Source organism: Grammomys surdaster, unplaced genomic scaffold, assembly GCF_004785775.1.
Source record: "Grammomys surdaster isolate TR1022 unplaced genomic scaffold, NIH_TR_1.0 363, whole genome shotgun sequence".
Taxonomy (NCBI): Eukaryota; Metazoa; Chordata; class Mammalia; order Rodentia; family Muridae; genus Grammomys; species Grammomys surdaster.
In genome coordinates, this window is record NW_021604782.1 from 14331802 (window position 1) to 14351790 (window position 19989).

The window sequence follows — 19989 nt, forward strand, 5'->3', positions numbered from 1 at the left end:
TACCTTTATTATCAGTGGTATATTACTTGAAGCTCTACATTTAGGGAATAACCTGCTGAGAATCTTCCTAAGCACATTGGTATGTCAACTGGTGTTGCAAGTTTTAGGACCTTGTGTAAGCAACCATACCGTTGAGTTTTTGTGAAGCTACATTATATTCTTATAACCCCTAAGGTTTTAAATAAGTACGATATCAACACTAGCAATCATCTTTCTCAAGATTCATATAAATTGATAATAATAAGGTAAGGAAAGATGAAGTAGTCTTTGAGATTCAGACTGGCACAGTATTTTAACACAGGACTCTACAACATTAACTACTGAGCAAGAGCCAAGAAAACTAGTTTAAAGATTTAAGCTAGTTTTTCTTTTCTTTTGAAATTTATGTGAGTATCAGTCTCATTTCATTCTTAAATATTTGCCTTCCTTCCCAAAGGCAAGAAGTAGACAAATTATATGGCATTTGTCTAACCTGATAGATCTAATTAACACTCTAAGATCCTGAAATATTTTGAAATCCCGCTAAAATGTTCAATGCAAGGAATTCATAATGATCTTTAAATTGATCTGAAGACTTATTTTCTTTGCTAGGCTAGAAATGGAAAGAACAAATCTAGGAAGAAAGAAACCTGCTTTCTTGTGCTACCATAACTGCTGAGTCTATGCTGTTAGACAACAAAGTTTAATAAAAATAGGGAATATTATGTAGGAAATTGGTAAAATTCAGGAAAACACAGAATGGATTGGAATTATTCTTATTAAATAAGAAAGATAATTAGAATCTTTCAAAAGAGTGTTTCTGAAATATTGTATACTTTGTAAAGAAATGTCCTGCTCCCTCCCTTTTATACTAGAGGCTGGAACTTCAAACCTAACAGAGTCTTTCAGAAAGCAACCTTATATGCATCATTCTTTGTCCCGGCATTAGCATGTGTCACCTGTCACTCTGGCAGCCACCATACTCCTTTAGCATCCTGGAGAAAAAAAAACACAAGCATACCCTCTTCCGCTTATTATATACCTGATCAGGATCATGCCATATGCCAGTAAGTGGATCCTTCCCTTTCACCTAGGCATAAGTATGCCAAGTTGTAGGGTACCAAAAGCAACTCAGCAGAAAGTTCTTTGGAACTCAAATTTTTTAATAAAAAATATTTAAAATAAAAAGAACATGATTTAAATAAATTTCTGGTATAAGGATTTATACTGTCCCCTTTTTTATTTTATGAAGGTATTATTTTAAAGTACCACGGGCCCCTTCCACAGTACCTTGTCCTTGAGGATTATAAGGAATCCCAGTAATATGGGTAATATTAAACTGTAGATAAATGTGTCGAATGCTTGACTGCAATAACCAGTTCCATTATCTGTTTTTTTTTTAAATTGGAAAATATATTTACCTACATTTCAGATGCTATCCCCTTTTCCATCCCACAAGAAATCCCTTATCCCATACCCCCTCCTCTTACTTCAATGAGGGTGTGCCCCCAACCATCCACCCACTCCTGCCTCCCCTACCTCTTATTCCCCCACACTGGGGCATCCAGCCTTCACAGGACCAAGGCCCTACTCTCCCACTGATGCCTACAAAGCCATCCTTCACTACATTTACAGCTGGTACAATGGATCTCTCTAAGTGTGTTCCCAGGCTGGCTGTTTAGACCCTGGGAGCTCAGGTTGGTTGGTATTGTAGCACTCCCCATGGGGCCATAATCCCCTTCAACCCATTCAGTCTTCTCTCTTATTCTTTCATTCGGGACCCTGTGATGAGTTCAATGTTTAGCTGTGAGAAGTAGCCTCTGTATATGTCAGGCTCTTGCAGAGTCTCTCAGGAAACAGCTATATAAGGCTCCTGTCAGCATTCACTTCCTGGCATCCACAACAATGTTTTCATTTGGTGATTGCACATGGGACAGTCTTCAGAAGGTCCCTTCTCCAGGCTTTGCTCCAGACTTCACATCCTTATTTACTCTCCTGAGTATTTTGTTACTCCTTCTAAGAAGGACCAAAGCACCCACACTTTGGTCTTCCTTCTTCATGAGATTCATGTGGTCTGTGAGTTGTATCTTGAGTATTTCAAGCTTTTAGGCAAATACCAACTTTCTTCAGAGACTTGAAGTTCTTGTCGTACAGATCTGTCACTTGCTTGGTTAGATTTATACCAAGCAAATATTTTATATTATTTTTGACTTTTGTAAGGATGTCATTTCGCTAATTTCTTTCTCAGTCTGTTTATCCTTTGAGTAGAGGAAGACTATTGATTTATTGGATTTAATTTTATATCCAGCTACATTGCTGAAGTTGTTTATCAGGTTTAGGAGTTCTCTGGTGGAAGTTCTGGGGTCACTTAATTATACTATCATATCATCTGCAATTATCTGTGATATTTTGATGTCTTCCTTTTTCAATGAGTGCATACCATGTGTGTTTTTTGTGATTGGATTACCACACTCAGGGTGATATTTTCTAGTTCCATCCATTTGCCTAAGAATTTCATGAATTCATTGTTTTTAATAGCTGAGAAGTACTCCATTGTGTAAATTTACCACATTTTCTGTATCCATTCCTCTGCTGAAGGACATATGGGTTCTTTCAAGCTTCCGGCTATTATAAATAAGGCTGTTATGAACATAGAAGAGAATGTGACCTTTTTATATGTTGGAGCATCTTTTGGGTATGTGTCCAGGAAAGGTATAGTTGGATTCTCAGATAATGCTATGTCCAATTTTCTGAGGAACCACCAGACTGATTTCCAGAGTGGTTGTACCAGCTTGCAATTCCAACAGCAATGGAGGTGTTCCTCTTTCTCCACATCCTCACTAGCATCTGCTATCACCTGAATTTTTGATCTTAGCCATTCTGATTGGTGTGAGGTGGAATCTCAGGGTTGTTTTGGATTACATTTCCCTGATGACTAAGGTTGCTTAACATTTCTTTAGGTGCTTCTCAGTCATTGTTTCCTCAGTTGAGAATTCTTTGTATAGCTTTATATCCCATTTTTTAAATAGGGTTATTTGGTTGTCTGGAGTCTAACTTCTTGAGTTCTTTGTATATATATTGGATATCAGACCTCTATCAGATGTGGGATTGGTAAAGATCTTGTCTCAATCTGTTGGTTGCCGTTTTGTCCTATTGACAGTGTCCTTTCTTCCAGTACTTCCAGTACTATATTGAATAGATAGGGGGAGAGTGGGTAGCCTTGTCTAGTCCCTGATCTTAGTGGGATTGCTTCAAGTTTCTCTCCATTTAGTTTGATGTTGGCTACTGATTTGCTGTAAATTGCTTTCACTATGTTTAGGTATGAACCTTGAATTCCTGATCTTTCCAAGACTTTTACCATGAATGGGTATTGAATTTTGTCAAATGCTTTCACATCACCGAATGAGAGGATCATGTGGGTTTTTTCATTCAGTTTGTTTATTTAGTGGATTATGTTGACAGATTTTCAAATATTGAACCATCCCAGAATTTCTGGGATAAAGCTTACTTGATCATGATGGATGATTGTTTTGATATGTTCTTGGATTCAGTTTGTGAGAATTTTATTGAGTAAATTTGCATCAATATTCATAATGGAGCTTGGTCTAAAGCTTTCTTTCTTTGTTGGGTCTTTGTATGGTTTAGATATGAGTGTAATTTTGGCTTCATAGTATGTATTGTGTAGTGTTCCTTTTGTTTGAATTTTATGGAATACTTTATAGAGAATTGTTATTAGGACTTCTTAGAAAGTCTGATGGAATTCTGCACTAAAACCATCTGTTCCTAGGCTGCTTGTTATTGTTGTTGTTGTTGTTGTTGTTGTTCTTCTTCTTCTTCTTCTTCTTCTTCTTCTTCTTCTTCTTCTTCTTCTTCTTTTGGTAAGGAGATTTTAATGACTGCTACTATTTCTTTAGAGGTAATGGGATTGTTTAGATGGTTTACTTGCTCTTGATTTAAATTTGGTACCTGGTATCTGTCTAGAAAATTGTCCATCTCGTCCAGATTTTCCAGTTTTGTTGAGTAGAGGCTTTTGTTGTAGGATCTGATGATGTTTGAATTTTCTTGGTTTCTGTTGTTATGTCTCCATTTTCAGTTCTGATTTTATTAATTTGAATACTGTCTCTATGCCCTCTGGTTAGTCTGGCAAAGGGTTTATCTATCTTGTTGATTTTCTCAAAGAACCAGCTCATGGTTTTGTTGATTCTTTGTATAGTTCTTTTTGTATCTATTTGGTTGATTTCAGCCCTGAGTGTGATTACTTTCTACCATCTACTCCTTTTGGGTGTATTTGTTTCTTTTTGTTCTAGAGCTTTCAGGTGTGCTGTCAATCTGCTAGCGTATGCTTCCTCCAGTTTCTTTTTGTAGACCCCTAAAGCTCTGAGTTTTCCTCTTAGCACTGTTTTCATTGTGTTCCACAGGTTTTGGTATGATATGCCATCATTTTTATTAAATTATAAAATGTCTTTAATTTCTTTCTTTAGTTCTTCCCTTACTAAGTTATCATTGAGTAGAACATTTTTAAGTTTCCATGAGTATTTGGGCTTCCTATTGATTTTGTCATTATTGAAGATCAGCCTTTGTCTGTGGTGATCTGATAGGATGCAAGGGATTATTTTACTTTTCATGTATCCGTTGATGCCTGTTTTGTGACCAATTAAATTATCAATTTTGGGGAAGGTACTATGCGGTGCTTAGAAGAAGGTATTTTCTTTTGTTTTTGGATGAAATATTCTATAGATATCTGCTAAATCATTTTGGTTCATAATTGCTTTTAATTTAAATGTGTCTCTATTGAGTTTCTGTTTCCATGATCTATCCATTGATGAGAATGGGGTGCTGAAGTCTCCCAGTATTATTGTGTGAGGTAAAGTATATGCTTTGAACTTTAGTAAAGTTTCTTTTATGAATGAGCATGACCTTGCTTTTGGAGCATAGATATTCAGAATTGATATTTCATCTTGGTTGATTTTTCTTTTGATGAGTATGAAATGTCCGTCCTTATCTTTTTTGATAATATTTGGTTGAAAGTCAATTTTATTTGATATTAGAATGGCTAATCCAGCTTGTTTCTTTGGACCATTTTCTTGGAAAATATTTTCCAGCCTTTTAATCTGAGGTACTGTCTGTCTTTGTCACTGAGATGCATTTCCTGGATGCAGAAAAATGCTGGGTCCTGTTTATGTATCCAATTCGTTAGTCTATATCTTTTTATTGGGGAATTGAGCCAATTGATGTTAAGAGATATTAATGAAAAGTGATTGTTGCTTCCTGTTATTTTTGCCATTATAGGTGGAGTTATATTTGTGTGGCTGTCTTCTTTTGGGTTTGTTGAACAAAGATTAGTTTCTTGCTTTTTCTAGGGTATAATTTCCCTCCTTGTGATGGAGTTTTCCCTCTATTATCCTTTGTAGGGCTGGACTTGAGGTAAGATATTTCATGTAAATTTGATTTTCTCATGGAATATATTGGTTTCTCTATCTATGGTAATTGACAGTTTTGCTGAGTATTGTAGTCTGGCCTGGCATTTGTGTTCTCTTAGGGTCTGTATGATATTTGTCCAGGATCTTCTGGCTTTTATATTCTCTGGTGAGAAGTCTCGTATAATTATGATAGGTCTTCTTTTATAAGTTACTTGACCCTTTTTCCTTACTGTTTTTAGTATTTTTCCTTTGTTTTATGCATTTGATGTTTTGATTATTATGGTAGGAGGAATTTCTTTTCTGATCTAGTCTATTTGGAGTTCTGTAGGCTTCTTTTATGTTCATGGGCATCTCTTTCTTTAGGTTATGGATGTTTTCTTCTATAATTTTGTTGAAGATATTTACGGGCCCTTTAAGGTGGAAATCTTCCTTCTCCTATATACCTATTGTCCTTATGTTTGGTCTTCTCATTGTGTCCTGCATTTCCATGTTGTTTTGGGTTAGACCTTTTTGCATTTTGCCCTTTCTTTGAGATTTGTGTCAATGTTTTCTATGGTATCTGCTGCACCTGACATTCTCTCTTCTATCTCTTGTATTCTGTTGCTGATGCTTGCATCTGTGACTCCTGATCTCATTTTTAGGTTTTCTATCTTTATTGTAGTCTTCCTTTATGATTTCTTTATTGTTTCTTCTCCCATTTTTATGTCTTGGCTAGTTTTGTTCAATTCCTCACCTGTGTGTTTTCCTGTGATTCTTTAAGGGATTTTTGTGTTTCCTCTTTAAGGGGTTCTACCTGTTTTCATGTGTTCTCCTGTATTTCTTTGAGGAAATTATTTTTGTCCTTCTTAAATTCCTCTATCATCAACATGAGATGTGATTTTAAATCTGAATCTTACTTTTCCAGTGTCACAGGGTATTCAAGACTTATTATAGTGGGAGAACTAGGTGATGATGATGCCAAGTAACCTTGGTTTCTGTTGCTTATGTTGTGCACTTGCTTTTCGCCATCTGGTTATTTCTGGTGCTAGCTTCACTCACTGTCTCTGATTGAAGCCTTTCTTTCCTGTTATATTGGTTGTGTCAGAACTCCTCAGAGTCCAGGTGTCTCGGTGATCCTGTGATCCTGAGATCCTGATTGTAATAGCTTCTGGGAGTCAGACTACTTCTAGGATCCTGAAATCCTAGTGTGACCAAGCACCTGGGATTCTGTGATTCTATGCTACTATGTTAATGAGTATGTTAGAACTCCTGGGAGTACACCCTTTTCTGGGATTTCTGGGATTTGATGCAAAGCTGGAGCCCTAGGTCTGCTCAAGTTACCGATGCAGACTGGAAACAAATGCAATTTACAAATACAGTCTGGGAAGTATATTCTTTATTGAAACTCATGATCAGGAATTTTAGAAAACGTGAATATTTTAAAATTTACAGAACCAGTCCTGTTTATGTGGATTGCAAAAATTATGTACCTGAACTAATAGGTTTCTTGATATGAGGAATAGCTCACTTAGAACAGAGTGTAGAGGTGTGAGAAAGCCTGATGTCTCAACCAATGGCAATTAAGAGCAAGGAACATTGCTTAAGTCTCCCTTGCATTTACAATACAGGCTGTTTCCTGTACTGTGAGTATCTGGTTTTCTATAAATTTTCTACATCTAGCAATAAACATATTCTGCAAGACTCACATTAGCCATAGCTCCCTTTCAAGTCTTTGCCTACAGCCTAGAGTGTAGATTATTTGTGTGTCTTCCTTCTCTCTGTTAACCACTAGTTTTTGCTTCTATCATAGTTCACCACTATATTGTGTCTATTGATTTCCTCATGTTTTTCCTCCTCCTGTGTACTTTGATGATTTTTACCAAATGTGCTATGTAGTCAATGGTCAATAAATATTAGATGAATTGATGAAAAATGGATGAATGAAGCCGGGAATATATGAAGAGATTCTATTGCCTCAGGGAGCAGTCTGAATCCTGGTTTATGAAAATAACATTTCTGCATGGGACAGGAATGTAACAAAATCAATGCTGTATCTGTTTTCAGAGAAACTGATATCCACGTTTGTAAGGATGTGTTTTGGCTGAATTGACTATAGATAAAAGGAGGATTTAAACTCATTATTTCTATAGTTTTATTATTTCTCTCAACCCTTCTATGAAAACTTCTTGCTCATTGTTCCTCGTTTTGTTCCTGTCAAGTTTCCCTTCTATGTTTTTCTGGGAAGATGTTGTTTTTATAAGTGAATAATATGTATCTTGTAGCTCAGCTCAATATTTTGAGAGATTTTTGGTTTCCTAAAGCCCATTTTCAGTGACTCAGAGTTCCAAATTTCAATTAAAAATACTCTAAATGTATCATTAGTTAACATATTACGTATATTTAATATGTAGTTTCTCTCTCTGTCTGTCTCTCTCTCTCTCTCTCTGTGACTGTGTGTGTGTGTGTGTGTGTTTAAGACCATGGAGATCAATTTTAGATAAAAACAGTGTTAAAATTAGTCTGAGCTATATTTTATAATAAAGAAGTAGGGTATAGTATACTCATGTATCAAGATGCCAGTAATTTTTTTATTATCTCATCTTCAAAAAAATGGAAAATAAATATGAAGTCTTTTAAAGACCTAATTAATAGAAAAATGCTATTAAAGAAACTAATTGATGTCAGGATTTACTCTGCTGAACTCAGTTCAGACATCTCTAAAACTGGGACCAAGTTTTAATAGATTCTAAACTCCTTATAGACTTAAATTGGAGCCAATAATGGATGCAAGTTTATTGAGTGAAGAGGTAGATGCTGTGTAGTTATACTGATAAAATTATTTACTTAGGTTCCTGCTCTCTGCCCAAGATACAATAACTGAAATTGTGTTTATATAATAATAGATGTCTTCTGTGTTCATGCAATAATAGATGACATAGGCTTCAGAAACAATATTGCTTCTAACACTAGACAAGTCCCACAGGGCAGGTCTTGGTAAAATTAATGAACCAGAAGGATGGAATTCAGTGCTTGTGTAGGCAGTTGATTGAGGCATGGTAGGGCATCTATTTTGTTCTGATGGTGAGGAAGGTGAGAGGAAAGATGAGCTTGCTTCCAACCCTTGCTTTCTGATATCTTAGAGATGACAATTATCTCTGGGTATTCAATTCCTACAGTAGACAGAAACTTGATTGAATAATTTTGGAAAACATCTTCTTTCACTAGTGGGAGTAGATGAGAGAATTCCATAGAGATTGAGATTACATTTTTAGATTTAACTTTTAAAATTTCAGATTATTCCTAGCCTACTCAAATTATCATCATATACATAAAATTCTCATATATTTTCAAGATGTTTATAATTTTCTTAGATTTTTTTGACGTCAAGTAAATAGCCATGGCATTCCCTTATAATTACAATTTAACTATGAATAATAGGGTTTATAGCACATGAGTGCTTTCTGTACAATACTCTATCTTAATGATTTCCAAGAATTAAAACTTATCTAACTTTCAACATAGCGTTGATTATTCCTATTATTTCTTAGGGAGTGAATATAAGAGGATAAGAGATGTGCAATAGAGTGAGTTGCCAAGTATACCAAGGCAAAAGCTGTGAACTGAAATAGAACTCTAATTTTTTGAAAACTGAAAGCTAGATGAGGGTGATGTTCTGAAAATGTTTTGAAAATCCACATTGCTACTAGAAAGAGGAGTGCCGGTACCTCAGTCTTGAGGAATGAATAGTTGAAAATGAAGTGTTATTGTCCCTAACCCAGGAAGAGATTTGAGTAACCATTTTATACATCTCTATCTTCCAACAAAGGCATGGAGCAGGAGAGGTGCAGATTCTGCCCTTTGCTCAGGTTTTCATCAGTTATGGAAAGAGTTTTAAGAATGCCACTGAATTCATTAGAACATCTCTCTGAGGATGAATGAAAACTCCTGGAGTCATGACTGCAGACTGGAGGTGAAAGTACTAGCCCTCTGAATGTAGAAGGGGCATCCCCTGGATCACTGAGGGACTTGCAGGTTGCAGGTGGCACTAGTTTCACATGAAAGCAATGTGTTTGCCAAAGAAAAGACAGATGGCACTAGTCACCAGTTATTTATTTCTATAATTAGTAGCATGCTGTGATTCAGGTCTTGAAGAAATTCCCACTTCCTATGGAATTCCTTCCGTTGCCAGATGAAAAATGGAAATTAGAAGCTAAGAAGAAGAGGTTTTGAGGTTTTTGGTAGCACGACTCCTCAGATATATAAAGGCTTTTCTGGGAGAAAGGACACAACCTAGAGAAATGATCTTGATTAACCAGGGTACTGAGCTTTTAAATCCAGGGATATTAGCACTGTGTTTTCACCAAATGTCATATATTTATGGTCCATCTATGTCATCTAAGAGATAAATACCTCAGGAAATAATTATTTTGACTGCGGAAATCATGAATTGTCGTTGGCTAAATATGTTATGGTAAGTTGTAGAGCACATTGAGGTGATAAAAGATATCAGAATTTAAATATTTAGACAACTAATAATGGGTATAAATTAAGGGACTCTAGTTATTAGCTAACTAAAGACATAATGTTAACTTTTCAGTATTATGTTCTCTGCAAAGAGAAGTAACTGATATCCACTTAGTAGAGGTTTTGTAAAAATTGAAATAGAAGAGAAATATGAATATCCATAGAACATTGCTTGGCCCAAATTATACACTCATTAAATAGAGAGAAGACAGAAATTGAAAACATTTACCTGTTGAAATATACAGTAAGCTTAGAACTAAATTGTGCTAGGATCAATTTATCTAATTTTGTTGAAGAAAAGAGAGATGTGATTAATATTGACAACATTCACTGAGCAATTTTATATTATGTATTTATTTAAATTTATTCTTTACAATTTCATACATATATATGATATACTTTTGTTCAAACTCCTTTTCCTGAATCCCTTTCCCAACTAGTCCTCATCCTTTTATATTTTGCTTTATGAGTGTCCTACTATATTTAATTAACATTGCTTGTATGAGTGTGGGTAGGAGCTTGTTTATTTGAGCAATGACTGCTTACCAGTCACTTCTCCAGTGAAGGAAAATGGCTTACTCTCTCATAAACCATTTAGTGTCTACAGCTTCTTCATAAAAAGTTGAAGCTCATAACTCATTCCTGCTTCCATGAAGAAATGTTAAAGTGACTTTTTTGCAGGTTTTATGTAGATATGTGTGTATTAGCCATATCATGAACTCAAAACAATGTTTTACAGCACTTGTGCCAGTGCTCCTTCTGGCTTTTGAATCCTGTCTGACCCCTCTTTGGCATTCTTTCCTGAGTCTTGCTTTGTGCTGAATACTCAATGGTCACTTCTGCTTATCACTTTGAACTTTGAACTCCCTGAATTGAGCACTATCACAATCAAAGAGCAGTATACCATAACTCATGAGAATAGGCAGGAGAATTGTCACAGTTCAAGAGATATATAATATCCAGGCTAGCCTAGGATACAGAGTGAGAAATATGTGGCTTTAGAACTCAGACCACACCAGTATCTCAATTTGTAGATGAGTGCTTATAATTACCACCTTACTATGAGTCAAACTGCAGGTCACATAGAAATAAATTGCACAGAAAAATAAGGTCATTCTCATAATGAAGAACAAGAATGGGAATATGGGCTAGCAAGAGGAATTAGAGACTGCCTGCTCACTTATTTGTTTATCTTAATTGATATTTTCAAGGCACTTCTTCTCTAACAAGCCTCAGGCACTCTGCATGTGTTTGTTATAAAATCTCTTTATAACTGTGTAGTGCTGGGGAAAGAAAACAGTCTCACTAATAGTACCTTATGTTCTACACTATTCTAGTGTTCTGTCATGCATTCATGTTTTTCACTGAATCTCAACCATGCATCAATAGGGCAAACAAAATACGTTTTAGATTACAGCCTTCCTCAAAATTCCCATGACTAACATCTCTCCTCCTGACAAGCACAGTAACCTCTTCCTCCATTTATAACAACCCATCCACCTAATTAAACAAGCAAGACAGCTAAAGGGTTTTATTCTTTTCTGCATGCACTTTAGAGAACAAATTAAAAAGAAGACAAAATAAATGGTTCTGGTAAGGGATTATCAGACAGGAGGATATTGCTATATTGCAATGGCTTGGACATAGGATATTAGAAAAGAGATGGAGAGAAATGGATGAAGTCTGTAGATAATTAAAATATACAAATATGGGCTACAGAGATGGATCAATCAGTAAAGTGTTTGCATGTAAGCATAATGCCTGAGGATGATCCCTGAAATTCATACCTTAAAGGAGCTGGGTTCAGAGGTATGCTTATTTAATTTAAGCACAAAGAGAAACAGGATAATCTCTGAGGCTTACAGATACACCAGTGTAGCTGTATCAGTGAGCTCAAGATTCAATATGAGACCCTATCTCAAACAAACAGTGGAGAGGAAATAGAGAGATGGTTCAGCTGCTAATAGTACTAGATGATCTTCCATAGGACTTGAATTTGATTCCTAGCATCTAAATAGTGCTACACTATTTAAATCCTATTCTGCTCCATCCACTGCTGGGTATTGGGATGTCTATGTTTAAATCTCCTGAGACACTAAGAACACGTGTTGTGCAAGTGTATACATGCAGGCAAAACTTCAATAAACATAAATAAAATATAATACAATAATAATTATAAAAATAAAGAGCTGAGAATGACAAACCACATCATACTGGCCTTCACATGCATGTACAAGCACATACATATACACTCAAACATAAATGTATAATCTCAAACATACATGCACTGAAATGAAATAGATTTGCAAATACTGTTGCATAAGGTTCCAATTAAGAATATAAAAGATGCTGAAATCTAGCTTAAGTTTTAAGTACAGCTATTTCTAACCCTTAGCCCACTCTTGTAGCAGAAGCATGTTTTAACTAGTTAGTTTAATTTTTAATGTTTTATATGTAAGGTGTTTAAAAATAAAGACTAGTACTTGGAAAAGTGCATATGTCATAGTGTTATAGTGATACTTGATTCTATATAATACAATATGTTTAATATGCTTAGAACATAATAATGAGACCATAAGAAGGTTCTGCATAAGAATGTATGCTTTATTTTCATAATATCTATTAATATGTGTTCACAAGTAAGAAAGGAGGAATGAGAACTGTGAGATTTCTGGGACTCTTCTGATTCTACTTCATTTGACCCTTCTTATCCTTGTAATAAGAATGCAGATAATTGGTATTCACTCACCATAACATTCTTAATACAACGGAAGGAGAATGGAAAAGTTATCCTGCTCTGCTCCATCCACTGCTGGGTATTGGGATGTCTATGTTTTAAATTAATTTTGAAAGAGAAAATGTTTTTGCCTTGATTTGTCTTTGGTTAAAAAATAGCCTTTGTATTCTTGATGGAAGCTATACTTTTGTAGTCTAAATATGTAGGTCAAAGTAATTGCCTGACAGGTACTACATGTAACTACAACTCCCCATTGGTCTTAGCCCTCCTCTACTCTTCTTTATTGTGAATATCTGTCTCTGATATTTCTATGTGTGTCCTTATTTCCCTGACATTCTGGTACTTTCCCTCCCTCTTGTACATGATCTTTGAGTCCAGCTAGAATATGAACTTTGCATCTGAATTTGCTGCCAGTTTCAAAGTTTAAAATCCTTTTCTCTTAATGTAAAATATGGGTAACAACTTGAAGAATCAGGAAGGCAGCCTGATGATGAAGAGCTAAAGTCTAGATTACCATAACAGAATAGAACACTATGGTTGCTGGATAGCATTTAATTCAAAATGTATATGGTTTTGGTGAAATAAATTCAAGTAAGATACATTTTGAAACTTTGATTTGTGTGTTACACATCAAATTATAGTATTTTATCATGAAATATATCTTTTAGAGATAACTAAATTAAATAATCAAAGCATTTAGAATCAAATTTCCTTATTATTTTAGAAATTATCTAGTCATTGACTAGTTACTGTTGAATAAACTGAGTCTCGGAGATGCTCAATAATTTCCCTAGTATCATAACTGAGAAGAAATATACCTGAACATGAATATTATTAAGTGGTTTATTTGGGCAACATCCTCTATGCTGTGGTTGTATTTTCTATTGAAATATTCCTCAACACACTTACCTATTGAATGCTTGGTCCCCACATTATGGATATAATTAGTGGGAGATGAGGGGTTTGACTAATCAGTAGTTTAATCTATTGATTGACTCATAATGTGATGAGATTATTGGTGAGTAGTGAAGAATTTAGGAAGTACGACATAATTAGAGGAGAGGTTCACATAGAAGTGTCTCTGAAGGAATTATATCCTTCCCCTTGAACCCTATTTGTTTCTGTTTCACAACTGCTATGAGGTAATCAGAGTCTTCTCCCGTATTCTCTTCTATGATGAGCTATCTCACTCCAATGTCTTTGCCACAACAGTGAGGTCATTTATATTAAATTATATCCACCTGTCATCTTAAATTAATTAGGTATAGAAAAATTTCTTGGTTACAGTTTCCATTGGTGTGAAGAGATAACATGACCAAGGCAATTCTTAAAAAGTAAAACATTTAATTGGGGATGGCTTATAGGTTCAGAGGTTTAGTCCATTATTATCATGTCAGAAAGCATTGTATGTGTGCAGGTAGGCATGGTGGTAGGTGGTAGGGGAACCATGCAACAGAACTGTTCTACACTGGGTGGAGCTTGAGCACAGGAGATCACAAATCTCTGCCTCTTTAAACTCCTACTTCCTTTAACAAGATTACACCTCCAATAATGCCATACCTCCTAATACTGTCATTCCATATTGCCAAACATTCAAACAATATGAATCTATAGAGGCCATATCTATGCAAACCCCCACAAAAAATATTCAAGCACTTTATCATGATAGCTTTGGTCCTCAGTTATTATAACCTGTTTGTTACTCCAGCCATATCCCAGATACTTACCTCATCTCTTCACAGACTCTACCTTCACTGACCTTTCTGAGTATTTAAAGCACACAAGTATCTGACTGTAGAAGTTGGCTATGAAGGCACATGGCAAAGATAAGCAGTACTTGCTTTCTGACATCAGAACTTCCAATTGCAGAGAGGACATCCATATCCACATGATAAGAATGACCACTTAGTCTGTTCATTCCAGAAATCTATCACATTTTAACAAAATCACAGATGACGACTTTGTGGCATTTCCTTTCTAAGCATTTGATGAATATTTAATATTCATTCACCCTTTTGACATGTACACACCTTGGAAATCTCATCTGCCTTCTGCCCAACATTTCTGCAGTACCATAAAACCCATCTGGTTCCTAGCGGGCATCAATATATTTTTATTGAATGGATGAAAGAATAAATACAAGAGTGGATAGATGGAGACTCGTCCTTGCTTCCCAGGTCCTCTATTTTTCATGCTGTGTCTATAGGCTGTAGGGAAGAGAAAAGCAATCAACAGAGTCTGCTTGCTCCTGAGAAAAAGCACACTTTGAAAAATGAAGTGTTCCTTGTCATTAGCTTTCAGTCAAGCATCACATCAGGAAACTTTTGCATCAGATGCTGTGATTGGACCTTGAGGGGGGACACCCACGATGCGGGTCCCAGCCTCCTGTGAGCTGGAACAGATGGTTTTCTCACACACATCTAAATAAAGCTATAATGGTGTTGGCCCGCCAACACAGCACAGGTGAACCTTTCTGAACAAAAAAGAAAGTGTTTCTGGGATGTCATGTAAAAATATATTTCTTCAGTGCTGCAGGTTTTCATTTTAGACACCAATTACCTTCTTTTTTCGGATATCTCATCAAAGGACTGCTGTTTGTCCTAGTTCACTAGTAGGGGCTTCCAAAATTCCTCCGTAGAGATTCTGCACACTATCAGGGTTATCCTATTAGACCATCACTCCCATAATATACACCTCTCTTATTATCTGCATGTAATGAGCCTCTTTCATTTATCTGAACAAGACTGTGAAGTACAAAGAATATATCTCTAATTGTTCTATGTTCTGATTATATAATCAGAGCAATGATTATGTAATCATGTAACACTGGAAGTATCCTGTATACACACATACATATCACACACACACACACAGGGCATGAAAGGTAAAGATAGTTCAACATAATAAATGGTGGAATAATGTTTTCTTTTCCATACACCCAAATTACATTGAGTGTTAGAAGGAAAATTCTCAGTACCCCAAGGGATCAAGTATGCCAGGAAAGATACATTGATATTTTTTACGTAATTCATTCGTCTCAACCTTTCACTAGAATTTAGCTTCAGGAACTTCAGGGTCTGTGAATATAACAGTACTATATCTCATCACTAAGCAAAACATGGAGGTCCTCACAATGTTTTTGAAAAACAATTGGATGAGCATTGTACGTGATAGGAAGAAGGATTTACTGTGAACCAAGGAGTGCCATAGGGAGGAAAGTGATGAAAAAGAAGAGGCAGGTTCTCAGCTTTCTCATCACTTTTGGTCCCATAAATGTCTGTCAGAGATGTGAATATGAATTTTAGGTTATCCTAGGATTTATTTCACACTATTTACAAGTACACTTTATGCATGTTCTTATTAATTGTTTTATATAGACTATTTTTCAGACTTTAGTAATCTGTAAAAAATGTAGCTTTCAAGTAGTTCAGTATAGAGTATAGGGGTGAGTTGGCTTGGGACATGGCAATGATTTATTGTGTTGTATCTTTATTCATACATATTGCATATTTTAGAGTAAGTATTGTACTTTTTAATAAGATGAAAGGAAAAGGAAGACATTATGCTAATTAAGACAAGGGAGGTACAAACTGTAAAAGTAGATATAGACTCTAAATAATTAAATACATAACAGAAGTTTTCAGGAGCTGAGTAAAAGGAATTAGGAGATTTTGGCCAAAAGGTGGAGCCCTGTTAGACAGAAAACAGAGTGGTTTTTAGGTTAACAAGCATGTTAATTGAGCTATCCCACATGTGTATATATCATAATCTTATCATATAACATAAAATTACCTACCTTGTAATTACATATGATTGTAATTTGTCCCAAAATAAGATGGAATCAAATATAATTAAAAAGTTTAAAAATTGCTTATTATCACTAATTATTGGGGAAATGGCTGTTGAAAACTCAAAAGAAGTTATTTCATGGAAATCTGTAATTAGGTAAAACACAGTTGAATATAGACTTTTCCTTAAGAAAGAACCTGAAACAACTTACTAATTATCTGTGGTGCTTTGTAACACTTGTCATTTTCTGAATTGGCTTTGTCTCTTAACTTCCTGTGATCCTCACAGGAAGATTTATAGTTGTACATTAAATCTTCTACATTACAAGAGGAATTTGGGAATTCAGAAAAGCAAATTACCTCTTCTACAGGCACTTACCAATTAGACATTTTATACAAGATCAAAATCCCACTCTCAAAATATCCCTATTTGTACTGTATCCTAAAAACATGACCAAAAGATGAAAGCTAATTTTCTTCTCTTGCAGTGTAGCACAACATTTTGGTTGCTATAACACCCAGATGAAAACAAGCCATTCCTGAGAGATAGTCTATCCCAGCAGAGAAACATGGCAACATTCAGGGAAAGCATGGTTGCTAGAAGCAGGAAACAGGATGCACAAAGGAGAAAAAAAGGATGCAGAGTGTGACCAGTACTTTGAAGCCAGAGTATCCATGGTAGGAAGCACAGGGATAACCCTACAGGCCATGGCCATTCTCACAAGTGATAGAAGCTCAGAAGAGAAAAAAGCCATCAAATAGTGGAGAACTTGAAGAGAAAGAATCCAGGCAGTCTGAGGACTCTGAAGAGAGCCAGAACTGGAGATATGAAGCCTGCTACTGTTTTTACGAATGGGGAAATGGGAATCACACTCTCCACCAAGAGTTAGTAACAAACACAAGTGCTTGTGGTCCTATGACTTCTTCCTTTTAGAAAACTGACTACTGCATGTGTCATTATGACTCTCAGAGCTGCACCCTAGCCCAGGAATAATAGCAGTAGCTGTAGAGTAAACGCACAGCTGATTCGAAATGTTCTGCTGTGTTTACTTCTCATTACTGGCCTATTTGCTCATCTCTCTAGCTGGTTGTGTTGAGAGTTCAACTCTAAGTCTCTACTTTCTAAAGATTCAATAATGTTTCCAACCATCACCACCAGAAGACCAGGTTTTCAAACATATGAGCCAATGTGGGGTATTATACATTCAAGCCATCCCAGACATTGGTTAAATATATTTTCTAATGACCCTAGCTAGCCAAATTTGCCTTTTTCCTGGTGTCCACCCACATATTTTAGATAGGAGACAGCAACTATCTGGCAGACTTGTCATGATTTTACCCAAATGACAGACAACGTTGATTAATTATGGAGTTGTGGATTCTCTTCTATTAGTAAACGTAGCCTCAGAATAATTCCTATACAGGGATGAAATTCCATCAACACTGAACTGCTCACTTGAATATCTTTCATTTGATTTTTTCATTTGGCTATTCCTGAAGGTCACAAAGTGCTTTTGAAAAAGACTTTTATGAGAACTCATTCAGGCAGCCAGTGTTTCACAACCATTAGCTTCCACTCTTGTTGTGAATGTGTCTTCTCTGTGCTGTATTTGCCACATATTTTTTTTTAAAGGAGAACTTTACACTAACCACCTCCAGGTTTCCATTCTGTGTCACCAGTTTACAAGCACCAGAGGTGCATCAGAACAATTTGCCATGCTTGTATCACATTCGCAGAGGCTAACCTGGCAAACTAATTACTGCTAATTTTTAGATGATCCTTTTTACAACCTGTTGCCCATCATGGTAGTTAGCTTTCCTGTATTTCAAAAGATTTTCAGTAAGACAATCTTTATAAATAAAATAAAAGATCTATGCCATAAAGTGGAATTATATCATGTGTGGATGCAGCACAGAGAAAGAAAGTGAGTTCTTTTCTATTTTTTTTACCAACAACTACTGAGAAACTGTAAAGTGGTAGGGGTAGATGATTCAGGTTTGTTATCTTGTTTCATCACACAAGCAATAATGAAATGGACTCTGTTGACATCAGTAGACCGAGAGTTCAGTTCCATATAATCCCTTAATCCAAGAGAATGATTTATAGATAAGGGCAGATCCCACTTAAGGAAGGCCTGTGTGAGAGGTGATAAGGAGCGTGCCCAGAGCTGTGTCCACTTGTAAGTTCAGGCTTCAGAGTCAGAATCCATGTCCTCTCTTTGCCTTCCTGACCATAATCTTAAATAAATATTTTGCTCGTATATTATGTTTTGAAAGTATTGCCTTTGTTATTATCAGTATTTATCTCTGAAATGAATGATAATTTTGATTAGAGTTCTACGTTTAGTAATATTACTAACTGCTTCTGTGTGTTTTCAGTAAATAATTGAATTAGCCTGAGTTCTGCTTGCTTGGTTTTAGGATGTTTAAGAAACCTTTGATTCTTCCTAAGCCAGGTATAATGTTCTTCATTATCAAGAATTATTTATTCCAGAAAAATATTAACACTTTTTCATATATTCTACAGGATAAACAATATGAACACATTGTTCTCTCATTTAATCTTCATTTGCACTTTCTCATTGTGCCTTTTTTTGTTCTTCTCTCTTTACTCAGTATCTCTCTAATGTTCTAGAAACAGTTACTTATGAATGTGAGCATTGGTTTTGAAGAACATATTGTACCTATCATACTTGATCAATAGTGTCAAGGGTCCCCCTGTCCGTCCCTCTGTGTGTGTGTGTGTGTCGTGTGTGGTGTGTTCAAAGCTCAGCAGTTGACAGGGGAGTACCTTTACATAAAACTTCATATTTTACACATATTTACAAATGCATTTTTCCTTTTCTCAGAGCACTAGTTGAGGGCATACAAAATATAGCTCTTATATATAGCTTTATTGCTTTTAGAAGAGACCATTTCATAGGTATAAATTCTATATACTATATCATAAGAGAAAATAGATCAAATTATTGTTAAGTAATTTTTATGTAACATGATAATTAAATATTGACTAACATTAATTTTAGATGATTAATTATATGCTAATAATTGTATACTGTTAATATTAATGCAGTAACAATACACTTTAAGTTCCTGAAATTTTGCTGTTTTTTGTTTTGTACTTCGAAGTTGGGAGCAAGAGTAACTGAAGCACATAGTAGCAATAGTTCTCTAGAATAACTTTTCCTTGTATTATTTTCACTTACATTCCTAAGAATATAATTTGTCATGTGTCTGGACTCTCCCATGAGAATCTGAAATTAGTATACATCCTCATCAACTATGTCATGCTACACTGTATAAGATTATGCTTCTAATTTTTATAATTATATGTGTGTAAATTAATTCATTTATTAAGCAGTGCTTTAGTGAGCAACTCATATTGCTACTGATACACTCAGAATATACATCCAATTTTTTCATAATTTCTCATGGAATATTAAGAAAATTACATTTTTTTTGAAACTGAGTTTAGTCCAGGTTGTCCTTGAATTCATAGGAGTCTACCTGCATCCTTTTTGTGAGTTCTAGGGTTAAACGCACACTTTTATTTCTCTGCTTT